The 12,440-nt window shown below is 41.9% G+C and overlaps 1 long non-coding RNA gene across 1 annotated transcript; it reads left to right on the top strand.

Annotated features, from left to right (window-relative positions):
* The first annotated feature begins 6,246 nt into the window (after positions 1-6,246).
* Positions 6,247-12,027, top strand: LOC147367089 (uncharacterized). The gene is made up of 5 exons (XR_015169165.1): positions 6,247-6,373; positions 10,103-10,187; positions 10,293-10,402; positions 10,692-10,801; positions 11,109-12,027. It is a non-coding gene; the product is annotated as an uncharacterized LOC147367089 (long non-coding RNA).
* The last annotated feature ends 413 nt before the right edge of the window (positions 12,028-12,440 follow it).

Raw genomic sequence — 12,440 nt, 5'->3', positions numbered from 1 at the left:
TGCCTGCCAATGCAGGAGACTTAAGAGATGCAGGTTTGATCCCTGGGTCGGGAAGATCCCCTGGAGGAGGGCACAGAAACCCACTCCAGTGTTCTTGCCTGGAGAATCCCATGGACAGAGGAGCCCGGCAGGCTATGGTCCATGGGGTGGCAAAGAGTCGGGCACGACAGAAGTACTGCAGCATGCCTGCATGCACGTGGTTATTTTCCTGCCTGGCCAGGGTAAGTGGTTTCGCCCTACAGTTCCCTAACATTTACATGGTGGTCAGACTGGGTAGAAGGGGTGATGAGGCAGGAAGAGAGAGGAGAAAGCTGAGAAGAAGAGGAGGGATGGAAGGAGTGAGAGAGAGAAAGAAGAGGGAGGCAAGACAAGAGAATATGACCAAGATGGATACCAGTCATTGTATAACCTTATCTTGGAATTGACATCCCATTGCTTCTGCCTCAGAAATAAGCCTTACTTAGACCAACTCACACTCAAGAGGAGGAAAACAAATGTGTATCATTGAGGGCCATTTTAGAGGCTGCTTACCACACCCTGCCAGACTCCACATCATGGACACACATACAGTTACAGCAGATGAGAAGACATTTGACAGAGGTAGAAGGGAAATGGTCCGAGGCAGTAGGAAAAGGAGAATTTAATTTCATTTGGGGGATGCTGGAAAGGCTTCTAGAAAAAAGAAGTATCTGACCTGGGTCTCAAACAGACCTCAAAAAAAGTCATGTCAGGCAGCTGGGACAGCTACAGCAAGTAAGTGGTCTGGGAACTGAGCAAGCATCAGAATTACTTGGAGGGCTGGTAAAAGTGCAGATCAGTTCAGTTCCGTTCAGTCGTTCAGTTGTGTCTGACTCTTTGCAACCCCATGGACCGCAGCACTCCAGGCGTCCCTGTCCATCACCAACCCCCAGAGTTTACCCAAACATCTCCACTGAGTCAGTGATGCCATCCAACAATCTCATCCTCTGTTGTCCCCTTCTCTTCCTGCCCTCAATCTTTCCCAGCATCAGGGTCTTTTCCAATGAGTCAGCTCTTCTTATCAGGTGGCCAAAGTATTGGAGTTTCAGCTTCAACATCAGTCCTTCCAATGAACACTCAGGACTGATCTTCAGAATGAACTGGTTGGATCTCCTTGCAGACCAAGCAACTCTCAAGAGTCTTCTCCAACACCACAGTTCAAAAGCATCAGTTCTTCAGCGCTCAGCTTTCTTTATAGTCCAACTCTCACATCCATACATGACCACTGGAAAAACCATAGCCTTGACTAGACGGACCTTTGTTGGCAAAGTAATGTCTCTGCTTTTCAATATGCTGTCTAGGTTGGTCATAACTTTCCTTCCAAGGAGCAAGTATCTTTTAATTTCATAGCTGCAGTCACCATCTGCTGTGATTTTGGAGCCCCCAAAAATAAAGTCTCTCACCATTTCCACTGCTTCTCCATCTATTTGCCATGATCTTCATTTTTTGAATGTTGAGATTTAAGCCAACATTTTCACTCTCCTCTTTCACTTTTATCAATAGGCTCTTTAATTCTTCACTTTCTGCCATAAGGGTGGTGTCATTTTCATATCTGAGGTTATTGATATTTCTCCTGGCAATCTTGATCCCAGCTTGTGTTTCATCCAGCCCAGCGTTTCTCATAATGTACTCTGCATATAAGTTAAATAAGCAGGGTGACAAGATACAGCCTTGATGTACTCCTTTTCCTATTTGGAACCAGTCCGTTGTTCCATGTCCAGTTCTAACTGTGCTTCCTGACCTGCATACAGATTTCTCAAGAGGCAGGTCAGGTGGTCTGATATTCCCATCTCTTTCAGAATTTCCCACAGTTTATTGTGATCCACACAGTCAAAGGCTTTGGTATAGTCAATAAAGCAGAAGTAGCTGTTCTTCTGTAACTCTCTTGCTTTTTCAATGATCTTGTGGATGCTGGAAATTTGATCTCTGGTTCCTCTGCCTTTTCTAAAACCAGCTGGAACATCTGGAAGTTCATGGTTCACATATTACTGAAGCCTGGCTTAGAGAATTTTGAGTATTACTTTACTAGCGGGTGATGAGTGCAATTGTGCAGTAGTTTGAGCATTCTTTGGCATTGCCTTTCTTTGGGATTGGAATGAAAACTGACTTTTTCCAGTCCTGTGGCCACTGCTGAGTTTTCCAAATTTGCTGGCATGTTGAGTGCAGCACTTTCACAGCATCATCTTTTAGGATTTGAAATAGCTCCACTGGAATTCCATTACCTCCACTAGCTTTGTTTGTAGTGATACTTCCTACATGCAGTAGGAAGTGCAGATGGCTGAGTCCTATTTCCAGTTTCTAATTCAGTAGGTGATGGAGGAGGCTTGATCATTTGCATTTCAGGTGAGGCTGATGCCCTACGTCCAGAGACCACACTTCAATAAACTCTAGCTTGAGTAAGGCTGGGAAGTGGAGCCTTTTAGGAAAGTAACAAATAGATCTTTTTATTTGTCAATTTGGTCTGATTCAATTAGTTTCAAGATCCTGTTAGAATCAGTAGGAATGAAAGGCATTAGCCTTCCAAAACTATCCACTTTTAGTGCTGAGAGGGATTCAGAGAATATAAAGCCATCATATTATAAATGAGGAAAGTGAGGTTAAGGGATGGGCTCAAACAGATAGTGAGAGTTTTCTTTAAAGTCAAGTGGATTTCTGTGGCTCTCTAATTCAATGGCTCCTGAAAGAAATAGGCTAGAGCCCTCTTCCTTTAGAGTGTGAGTGCTTTCTACATGAAATGAACTAATGAGTTTGTGATCCACTCTCCCAGTAGAATACTCACACTCTATAAAATGCATGTGCCCATACTTTGGTACGGAAGGAAGGCTAAAAGAACTCTCTGAACACCTCTGGGTCCATTATTTCTTGGGCAAAAGGATAATGTAACTCCTGCCTGACTTCTAGCAATGAGATGCCTTCCCCAACTTCTGCCCTCTCTTAGCCTTTGCAGTCCTTTTTCCTTCACAGGGCCACAGGTGTACGCATTTGGTGGCCAAAACTTCTTTGCAAAACTTGGGTTTGGTGTGCTGTTTTCTTTTTAAAGGCTAAATAATTAGTTAAAAAAAATCTAATGCAAACTGGGATGAATCTATCTCAGTTCTTGAAATATGCTTTCTTTGGAAAGAGGGTAATGAAACCCTGCAGTTTGTTCCATGTAATGTGTGCACAAAATTAGCTTGATGCCTTTGTTCTGCTGTCTGAGCTTTTGTTACCTTTTATTTGACTGTACTTAGGGAACAGTATGAAGACATTTAAAAGAAGGGAATCTCATTTCCACATCCAAACATAAGTGTTTTTTAATCACTATTCCCCTATACCTTCGACTTCCTTTACTCTCACTCTTCTCCCAGTTTCCAGCCCTCCACCCTACTCTGACATACATTCTTGCTCCAGAAGCAGAAACAAAGATCCTAAAGGTAACTTAACTGTAACCTCTTTGCACTTGTGGTTTTTGCACTTGCTTCAGCACAGGTGTCTCTTGAACTGTGACATTCTGAGAAGTCCTAAAGCTCATCAACCACATTTCCTCCTAAGAGTTGGACCTGCCCTCTGCTGTAACCCTGAATGAGAAGGTAATCTACAAAGAGACAGAGGTTAGCCAAAACCTCACAACAGCTTCAGTCACTCAAACTTGGTCTCTGAGCATGTGTTGGTTAACTGGCATCAAGGATACTGTGTAGCTCATGTCTTCTTGCAAAGCTTAGAGGTGAGAATGCAGCAGCTGCTGCTGCTGCTGCTGCTAAGTCGCTTCAGTCGTGTCTGACTCTGTGCGACCCCATAGATGGCAGCCCACCAGGCTCCACCGTCCCTGGGATTCTCCAGACAAGAACACTGGAGTGGGTTGCCATTTCCATCTCCAATGCATGCAAGTGAAAAGTGAAAGTGAAGTCTCTCAGTCGTGCCTGAGTCTTAGCAACCCCATGGACTGCAGCCTACCAGGCTCCTCCGTCCATGGGATTTTCCAGGCAAGAGTACTGGAGTGGGGTGCCATTGCCTTCTCTAAGAGGTGAGAATAGCAAACTGTAAATACACTTTATTTGTTGCCTTTACCAATTCAACCACAAATTGCTTCCTGTTCTCCCACTGAGCACCGTTTAATGAGCTCTATCAGGTGTACAATGGAAGCAGTCAACCTCAGAGGCAGAGACAGCACATCTCATGAGCAACCACATAGGTCCTACCCTGCCTTTCCCACTTCCCAAGTCTTTGGACTTGACCAAGTTATTGAACATCTCCAGGCCTCGGGTTCCTCCACGACCTTGGTTTCCTCAACTAAAATGGTGATGATAAAATGGAGTTTAAAGATCATGGCCACTATGTGAAAATTCTCACTGTGTGTATACTTTAGTTATCTGATACTAAGCAGGTATTCAATAAACAGTAGTCATGATGAACTGGACAGTAAATTAAACACATGATTTTTCTCTCAAAGAAGCTCACAGTCTTCATATACATTGTTATTGAGTAAAAAAAAAAAAAAAGTCAAAAATGGAGTGACTTATGCTACATCCTGCATCACCAAACCAAGATTTATTTACAGTTTTGGTCCCTCCCAGAGATAGAATCTTAAACCAGTCCATCAGGAATCACCTAAATAACCCTAGTGAGGTTACCTGCCTGACAGACCCCTTGTTGTTGTTCAGTCACTAAGTCCTATATAACTCTTTGCAACTGCATGGACTGCAGCACACCAGGCTCCTCTGTCCTCCACTATCTCCTAGAATTTGCTCAGATTCATCCATTGAGTAGGTAATACTATCTAACCACCTCGTCCTGACAGACCCCTGACATCCCCTAAAGGAAAGTGGCCTGGCCACAACCAATCCACTTTTTGTTCCTGCTTCCATCTGCTTACAAAAGTCTTTCATTGTGTGCAGCTCCTTGGAGCGCCTTTCTATCTGCTAGATTAGATGCTGCCCATTCCATAACTTCTTGAATAAATTTTTAAAATTTAATTGCTTAATTTTGTTTTTTTAACACTGGCATGATTTGAGTTTTCGTTGGCTCAGACCCACTTCTATGTATCATATTCTCATTCCAGGTAAACTAGAGAAATCCAAATTTACCAAAACATTACACTCGGGTCAGCCTCTGACGTAAAAAACCTGTGTTGCCCTGAAATACCCCATGTGCTTTTTCCAATCAACACCAAGTTGTTAACAACAACATTATTTTCTAAGTCATTAGTAAGGAACTGTCAGAAAGGAATTACTCCTATTTTCTGGGGGTTGATAGAAAAAAAAAAGAATTAAAAAATGTTGAAGGCTGAAGCATCCGTCACTGATATAAATTCATCTGAAACAAAGATGACTTAAACAAAAAAATCTGTGCTGCACATAGACAAGGAAAGAGACTTTGGCTGCAAAATACCACCCCTCCCCCCACCATCTTCTCTGGGGAGACTCATGCCTCTGCCTGCTGTTCATCAATCAGCCTTGATTTTGATGGTGTGATTTTTAGTCAGCTGCCTCGATCATTTTGGCACAGACAAAAATCCTTTAAAAAATGTTACACTTCATCAAAGTGTATCATGAGACTTCACGGTCATTATCTCAATGGCCGCTCTGATGTGCTACAATTGGCAGAGACACAAACGGTAGGGGGTGTGTGAGAAGAAAGCCAGCATTTCGTGTGGAAAGCTGGCAAGCCTCGCCAAGCTTCTGTCAACAACTCCGCGGTCTGATCCGATGCACTGAGCGTGCTGATGATGCTCTTGTTTCTGGAGGAAGTAAACAAGAAAATGAATTCCACCGTGCAACACAGCCTCTTTGTATCTTCAAAATGGTGTGACTGGACCAGGGCCAACCGCGTTGAAAGTTTGGCCATTTATGTCATCAAGGCCCCGGTACTGATGGAGGCTTTGATTACGAGTTGGACCAGCTCTAAGACCCTTCAGGGGCAGCCACGCAGCAAATAAAGGCATTGATTGGTTGTTGGGTCAATCTAGCCATAAGGGTACAGAGCATAGCTCTTTTGAAAAGCCTAATGGATTAGCTACACAACCAGTCCCACTATAGGCCTTATTTTTCAAGTAACTTCAGGCCAGTTTTCCAGCTTGGCAGGGAACAAACTCTTCCTCTAGAGCAAGCTTCAGGGCTGTTCTTGTTATCAATAGTGGGCTCCAAGGATTAGACACAGCGGGCTTTACAATTTAATGAAAACAGCTGTTGAAACAACAATTAAGGCAAACAATAGTTTGCCTGGAAAACTATTAATTATGTAAAGTTATGCAGAAAGTGGAATACGCTTTTATTCAGGGCCTTCTACAGCCACCGAGCTGCCTTCCATTCCAGGGCTCTCAAGTGTCAGGAAGTGGGGGTGCTGGTAGGAAGCGGCTACACTGCCTGTGGAGTGAAATGTAAGCAGAGTTCCAGGCTGCCAGTTTGCTGCAGAGCAAGTCAAGGGTAAAACATTCAGGCAAAGAGTATCAGTTAAACATATATTACCTTGGGTACCACGGATCTTTTCATATAAACTCAGAGCTGTGTTTTCACAGGTTATCTGAAATTCATTTTGAGCCTTGAGGTTGGGATCTCTACTTTTACTTTAAAACAAAACAAAACAACATATTTCTATCATATGCCTCTTTTGGGGCCTCACCCTGAGGAGTTATGAACAATGGCATTATTTTAAAAGTTGTTAGTAAGGACTGTCAGAAAGGAATCACTCTCCAGGAATTGGTGGAGTTCCTTGTCCTTAGGAAAAAGTAGGTTTTCCTTCCATTAGGATGGTCCAACTTGGACTCTCAATCACTCCCCATCTACCTCCTCCCCCAGAACAGCTCTCCTTCCACTTTCTCTGCTTGCTGGGGCTTTTAAATTCATTGCTTCTCTCTTTGCAATTTCCACCCTTGACTAACAGTGCTGGGAATTGACTTATGGCCCTTCGCCTACCCTGTGTTCCACATCTCACTTTCCTCCCCATACGGGAATCACCAAGCCAAGAAGTCCCATTAAGAAGGTTATTAACTGTACACATAAACATTGCCTCCTGCCTACAGTTAGATTTATTTCTCATCACTTCCAAGTAACTGGCTTTAACACTCTTTCCAGCACGCCCAACACCTTTTATTTGACTATACTATTTTAGAAAGGCCTTTGGGAATTTGGTTAATTTCATGCTGCAACTTATTAAGAGGGATTTGACACTCTTTGATAATTCCAATAAACCATTAGTCAAGTCTCACTCCCTTCAGGGAAAGAATGAACACTTTATTAGTCAAAGGGTCTCTATTCTAAACATGTCACCTGAATTTAGTAGGGCATCTGTGCTGAAATGAATGCAATTGACTTTGTGATTGAAAAGAACTTTCCTGGAAACTATAAGAAAGTTGTCATTGGCTATTATCAGTAAGATAGCATCTTTTATTTTCCTGAAATTCTCATGAGGTTCCCCTGTGTATTTTGAAACAATCCAGTGAATTTGATTTACTAACCTGTGAATGTTAATAAAATAAACAGCACACACACCAATACACACAAACTTTCTCTAAAGTTCTTGATTTAGCCCTTTCTTCCATCCAGGACAAGAAATAGAATACACAATAATCTCCTTTCCTTCTACAAATAGTTTAAAAAATCTTGAGAGATCTTTATCTCTAAAAGTCCCCAGAACATAATTGAGTGTGCAAATGAAATTCATTACTAGGGTCACAAACAATAATCCAATTAACATGTATTTGCGTAATGCTTTCAAAATCATTCTAAACCCCAAACCACCTTCATCTTCAAAGCAGAACTCAAAACAAGTACCACATCCCAGCATAATCCAGTTCACACGTTTGCACTGGAGAGTACAAAATAGCATCAAGATTGCAAAAATAATTATTCCAGTTATCCAGATGTGATTTTTCAATCATTCTAAGAAATTTTTTTTAGCAGTTCTTATTCCGTGGCACCACTCACAGCTCTCATGCTGGCGCGGGGCTTACATCTCTTCATTATTAATTCAGCTCATGGAGCTTAATTGGACAAGGCTAGAGCGAATTTGACAAACATCACAGCAGCAGAAAAAGCAATCACTCTTTCAAGATGAAAATTTGTTTGATGTCTTACTGTGTAACTCATTTACTCTCCTCAGGAGTCATGTGACCTGAATGTTAATCAGCCATTGATTGGTTTCTCTCCTTGGACAGTCACGTGACTCGAATATTAATGGGCTGGCACTCGCTAGCTGTACTGTTAGGCAACCTTGTGATTGGCTGCCAGGTTAAGATACGGAGATAAGTGGGTGCTTGATGAGCACTTGACAGAACTTCACAGAAAATTAAGGCCCTAAAATAGCATGAGAAAGTCTTGTCAAATCAAGCATGATTATCATTGAATGCTTAAGGAATTCATCATCTGCATGAAATTGATACACTTCAGCACCAGCAGGCCCTGTAGTCAGCAGGGACTCATCAGATTTTTATTTATATGTGTTCACCAAATCACATTAATTCTGAGAGCTAAAACATGCTAAGGATGAAGGTTATTTTCTGTTCAATCTAATTTATCTATGACAATAATCATCACTAATAATGTGTCAAATTGGATTGCAGTCATTTTATGCATGCATGCTGATTTGGAAAATAGTGTTAAACCATCCTGCAGTAATTAACAACCGGTAAAGGTATGCCAGGCCTGAAGTAATCAGCATATCTAGATGGAAAATTAAGTTTTATAGAATGGATTTATAGATACATATCCTTATTTAATTCAGAATATAAATTATTCCTGGTAAAAGCCGACATCATTTTTATAACACCATTAAGACCAATAACGATTGAGGGACTTGCATCCCTAATTTGCTCCATCCTTCATTTTTTCTCTCATTTTCTGTGGTTAACTTTCTAATGGGTGTCACTTCCTTCTTGGCAAGTCCTCATTTTAGTTGGGTTTGGTGGAGCTAAGAGATGAATGAATATGCATTGGTTTAAGTGTTAATCATGGATGAAGGACTCAGCATCATACCTCTTAACACACAAGGCTTTATAATTACTGGCGGGGGGGGGCGGGGTGTTTGGAGGGGTGTTGGGAGGTAGGCGTTAGGGAGAATACAAAGGGGATGGTGGGGAAAGACTTTGGCCTTTTTGCTGTTTCTCTATTATTTCTTCTGGCAAAGGGACAATGGGAAATTTTGCAGATTAACTCATAAGAGATTATTGGTTCTTGGGGAATCATTTAAGCCTAAATTGCTTTTGTGGAAATACCTTTTATGGATCAGAAGTTGTGTTGTTGTTGTTTTAAATAACCCCTTGGTTTATGGAGTATGGGGAGTAATGAAATCTTAAAGAAACATTTAAACCCTTTGATGAGTGTGGCTAAAATGTTTGAGAGAACCATCACACTTCCAAAAGAAGAGCAAAATAAATACAGATAAATTGTTATTTCTTTCCCACCACTGTCCCCAACCCCCATCTTAATCTCCTGAGCGACCAGGACTGCCCTGACTCTCTCCCCCCTCGCTCAGGAGGTCTCTTTATTGATTAAATGAATCTGCTCCAAAGGCTGGCTCCCAGGCTCTTTGATCTAATCCGATCTGATTTTATCCTATCGCTTCAGCAGGACATCGGGGAATTAACAATAAGCAGCTTTACCACAAGTGTTTAATAACTCAACACAATCTCCTTATGGCTCCGAGCTGCTCATGCTCCCATCCAGTCCAGGCAAACAGTGTAACAGATTGGCCATCCCCCCCTGAACCTGAGGAATTTTCATGCACTGTGAAACTAATCGCTTCAAGTTCCTTCATAAATCACATAAAGCAGATTTTAGCATCTTAACAAATTGAAAAAAAAAAAAAAAAAAACACAGCCAGTAGAGTGGGGTGGGGGTAGGGTGGCAGAGAGGATAGGCCCTCCAGCTAAAAGAGGGTGGGAGACTGGCAGGCAGTATTACAGTGGGGGAAGGGGCAGATGTAAAATAACTTGTCTTCTCCTGCAATATGTTTCTCATCTCCTTAAATTTGAACATGAATGAAATAATTTGAGCAGGCTCAACCCTAACAATGCTCCAAGCTCACAGTGACCTTATTACTTTTTTTTTCCCTCTGTGATGGAAACGATGTGGTTTCAACAACAGGCCTCTTATTGTTGTTCCTATGACAGCTCTTGAAGTATGCAAGAAGCACACTATTGAACAAGGATTGTACGTCCTGCGTGATGCAGACAGCTGAGATGTTAGGCTGAAACGGTATGTCCCCTGGCTTTCAAACCAGGGTACGTGCATAAAGGGGCGTCTTAAATGATCATTCAATTACAAAATGCTGTTCTTGAAATGCTTTTTTTTCCCACCCAGGGCTGTCCAGAAATATATCTCTTTCTGTAAATTGTAGCTGCAGAACGGAGCAATATCTTACTCCTCTCAAAAAGAAAAAAAGCATCGTATCACAAGCACAGATAGTAAAGGTGATTCTCTCCTTTTGTAAGGCAGAAATTTTGATTCAAGGGCTCACCCCCATGCCGGCATAGACAGAGCTCGTGAGGAGCTGGGAGGCGAAATGGGCTTGTGAAAGCTGCCAGATTATTAGTGCCATGGGGAAAATATCACTCTAGCAGTAATCTAAAATAAAACATCTTTCAGTTGCTCTATTTAATACCTACCGTACATCAGAATTGCCTATAAAAACATGTTTCATAACAGAGAAACAGCCCTAGCTCTCCACCTCAGTCACTGTTCTCTCCATTACCCTGGCAGTTCTGCGATTTCTCGCTACATCAGCAGAGTAACGAAGTACCCTCTAACTGAACATCTGGGGGCAGCAGGAATTTTATGACTCAGGTTCAGGCCAGCTTACTATTACTACGGTAAGATCTTTTTCCACATCCCCGGGGCCCAGGGTTCTAACACACTCACATACAACTGGATGATTCATTATTGCTTTCCTAAGTAAACGCATCTATTTTTATATACTTCTCCATCCATGCCCATTCATCAGCATTCATACAGATTTTCCCACCATTACATGAGTTCAATATTTTTGAGACACCCCCACCCCTGAAAACAATCTACTCCAATTTCATGATCTACTCAATATGGAATGGAACACTAGCATGAATAGTGTTATTTTTTCCTTTTGGGAAATGACTCTTGTGTTACTTTTTTTTTTTCCAGATAAACTATGTCATAACAGAAAAATCCCTGTGAAGTTCTCCAAAGAATGCTATGCTACTTCCAGACCCTGCAACTATAATTATGCCTTGCATAATTAAGCCAGAAAGAACATCCCCTGCCAACTCTAAGCACCCCTGTTTACATCAAAAAGCAATAGCAAAATGTACTCTAGAAGGTTCTGGCCAAAGTAATTGAGTGGGCTGCCTGAGCCTAGCGCTGCTTTCTAAATATTGTCCCTGGGTTAGGAACTGGAGGGACAAGGAGGGAGGGAAGCACGTAAGAGAATGCGCCAGAGGCCTATTGACTTTTCCTGCCTGGGAATGATGTCATGGAGTTCAGTGACATTGGGGGCTGGTGTTGACTGAAGTCTCATGGCACATTCGCCCAGGTGCTTCTACTGGGGAGCTTCAGACCTGTCGCTCCATTACGTGTTGGCCTTCATATGCTCTGAATCCCTGAACTCACATGAAAAGGTTCAGAGCGTTAGGCCAGGGTGTAGACACATTCTTGACATCGAGGAGTACAAAGAGGATTCTTCTGCTTGCAGTTCAATCAGTCTTTCTTTGGAGCTTTCTTTGTAGGTTGCTGCAGCTGGAACATGAAAAGAGAGACACAGACAAACAGAGAAAGACAGAGAGACAGAGAAAAAGAAAAAAATAGCAAGGCACCGAGGAAAAAGGGGAAAAAAAAACAAACCCAAAACCAAACCAAAGCCACAAACTGAAAAAAAAAATCCCTATAAAATAGAAGTGTATTATGTTTTTGTGTATTTTCGAAATGTAGCCAAACTAAACCATTAAATGAGGATTTTGTTTCACAGAGTCTGCAAACTATTCAACGCTAACCCACTACACCAAGAATGTGGTGCCAACCAAAATATGTCAAGATTAGTAGTACTCAATAAAATCTCAAAACCAAATGACATGCAAGCTGTATTTCATGATTAGAGTGCTTCCTTATGTCAAGAACATACATATTAACTTGTTTAAACACAGCGATGGGCTGTCACTCTGTTTGTCAAAAGCAGAGGAAGGAGAATCTAGCGCTTCCCAAACCCATCCAGATGATGCTTCACACTTTCTGTCTTCCTGGCAGACAGCATGGACCCCATCCAATTAATCTCTACATCTGAGATAAGAGGAACTGAAGGAGAAAAGGGAGAAAGAAGGGGAGAGAGAGAGGGAGAGAGACCACTTCCCACTTTACCAAGTCAGGCAGTAAAAGCAGGATTTGCAATTGCTCTGCTCAAGGCCCTAATACAGTAGAGAACTGGAATTAAAATAAAAAATGCTTACTCTTTTCTGTCAAATCACCAAAATTATAAAATACAAG

The sequence above is a fragment of the Bos grunniens genome, chromosome 8 (genome assembly GCF_055505025.1).
Source record: "Bos grunniens cultivar Pamir isolate PY7600 chromosome 8, Bosgru_T2T1.0, whole genome shotgun sequence".
Classification (NCBI taxonomy): Eukaryota; Metazoa; Chordata; class Mammalia; order Artiodactyla; family Bovidae; genus Bos; species Bos grunniens.
Note: the sequence above shows the minus strand (reverse complement) of the source record. Positions and strands in the feature narration are given on the sequence as shown.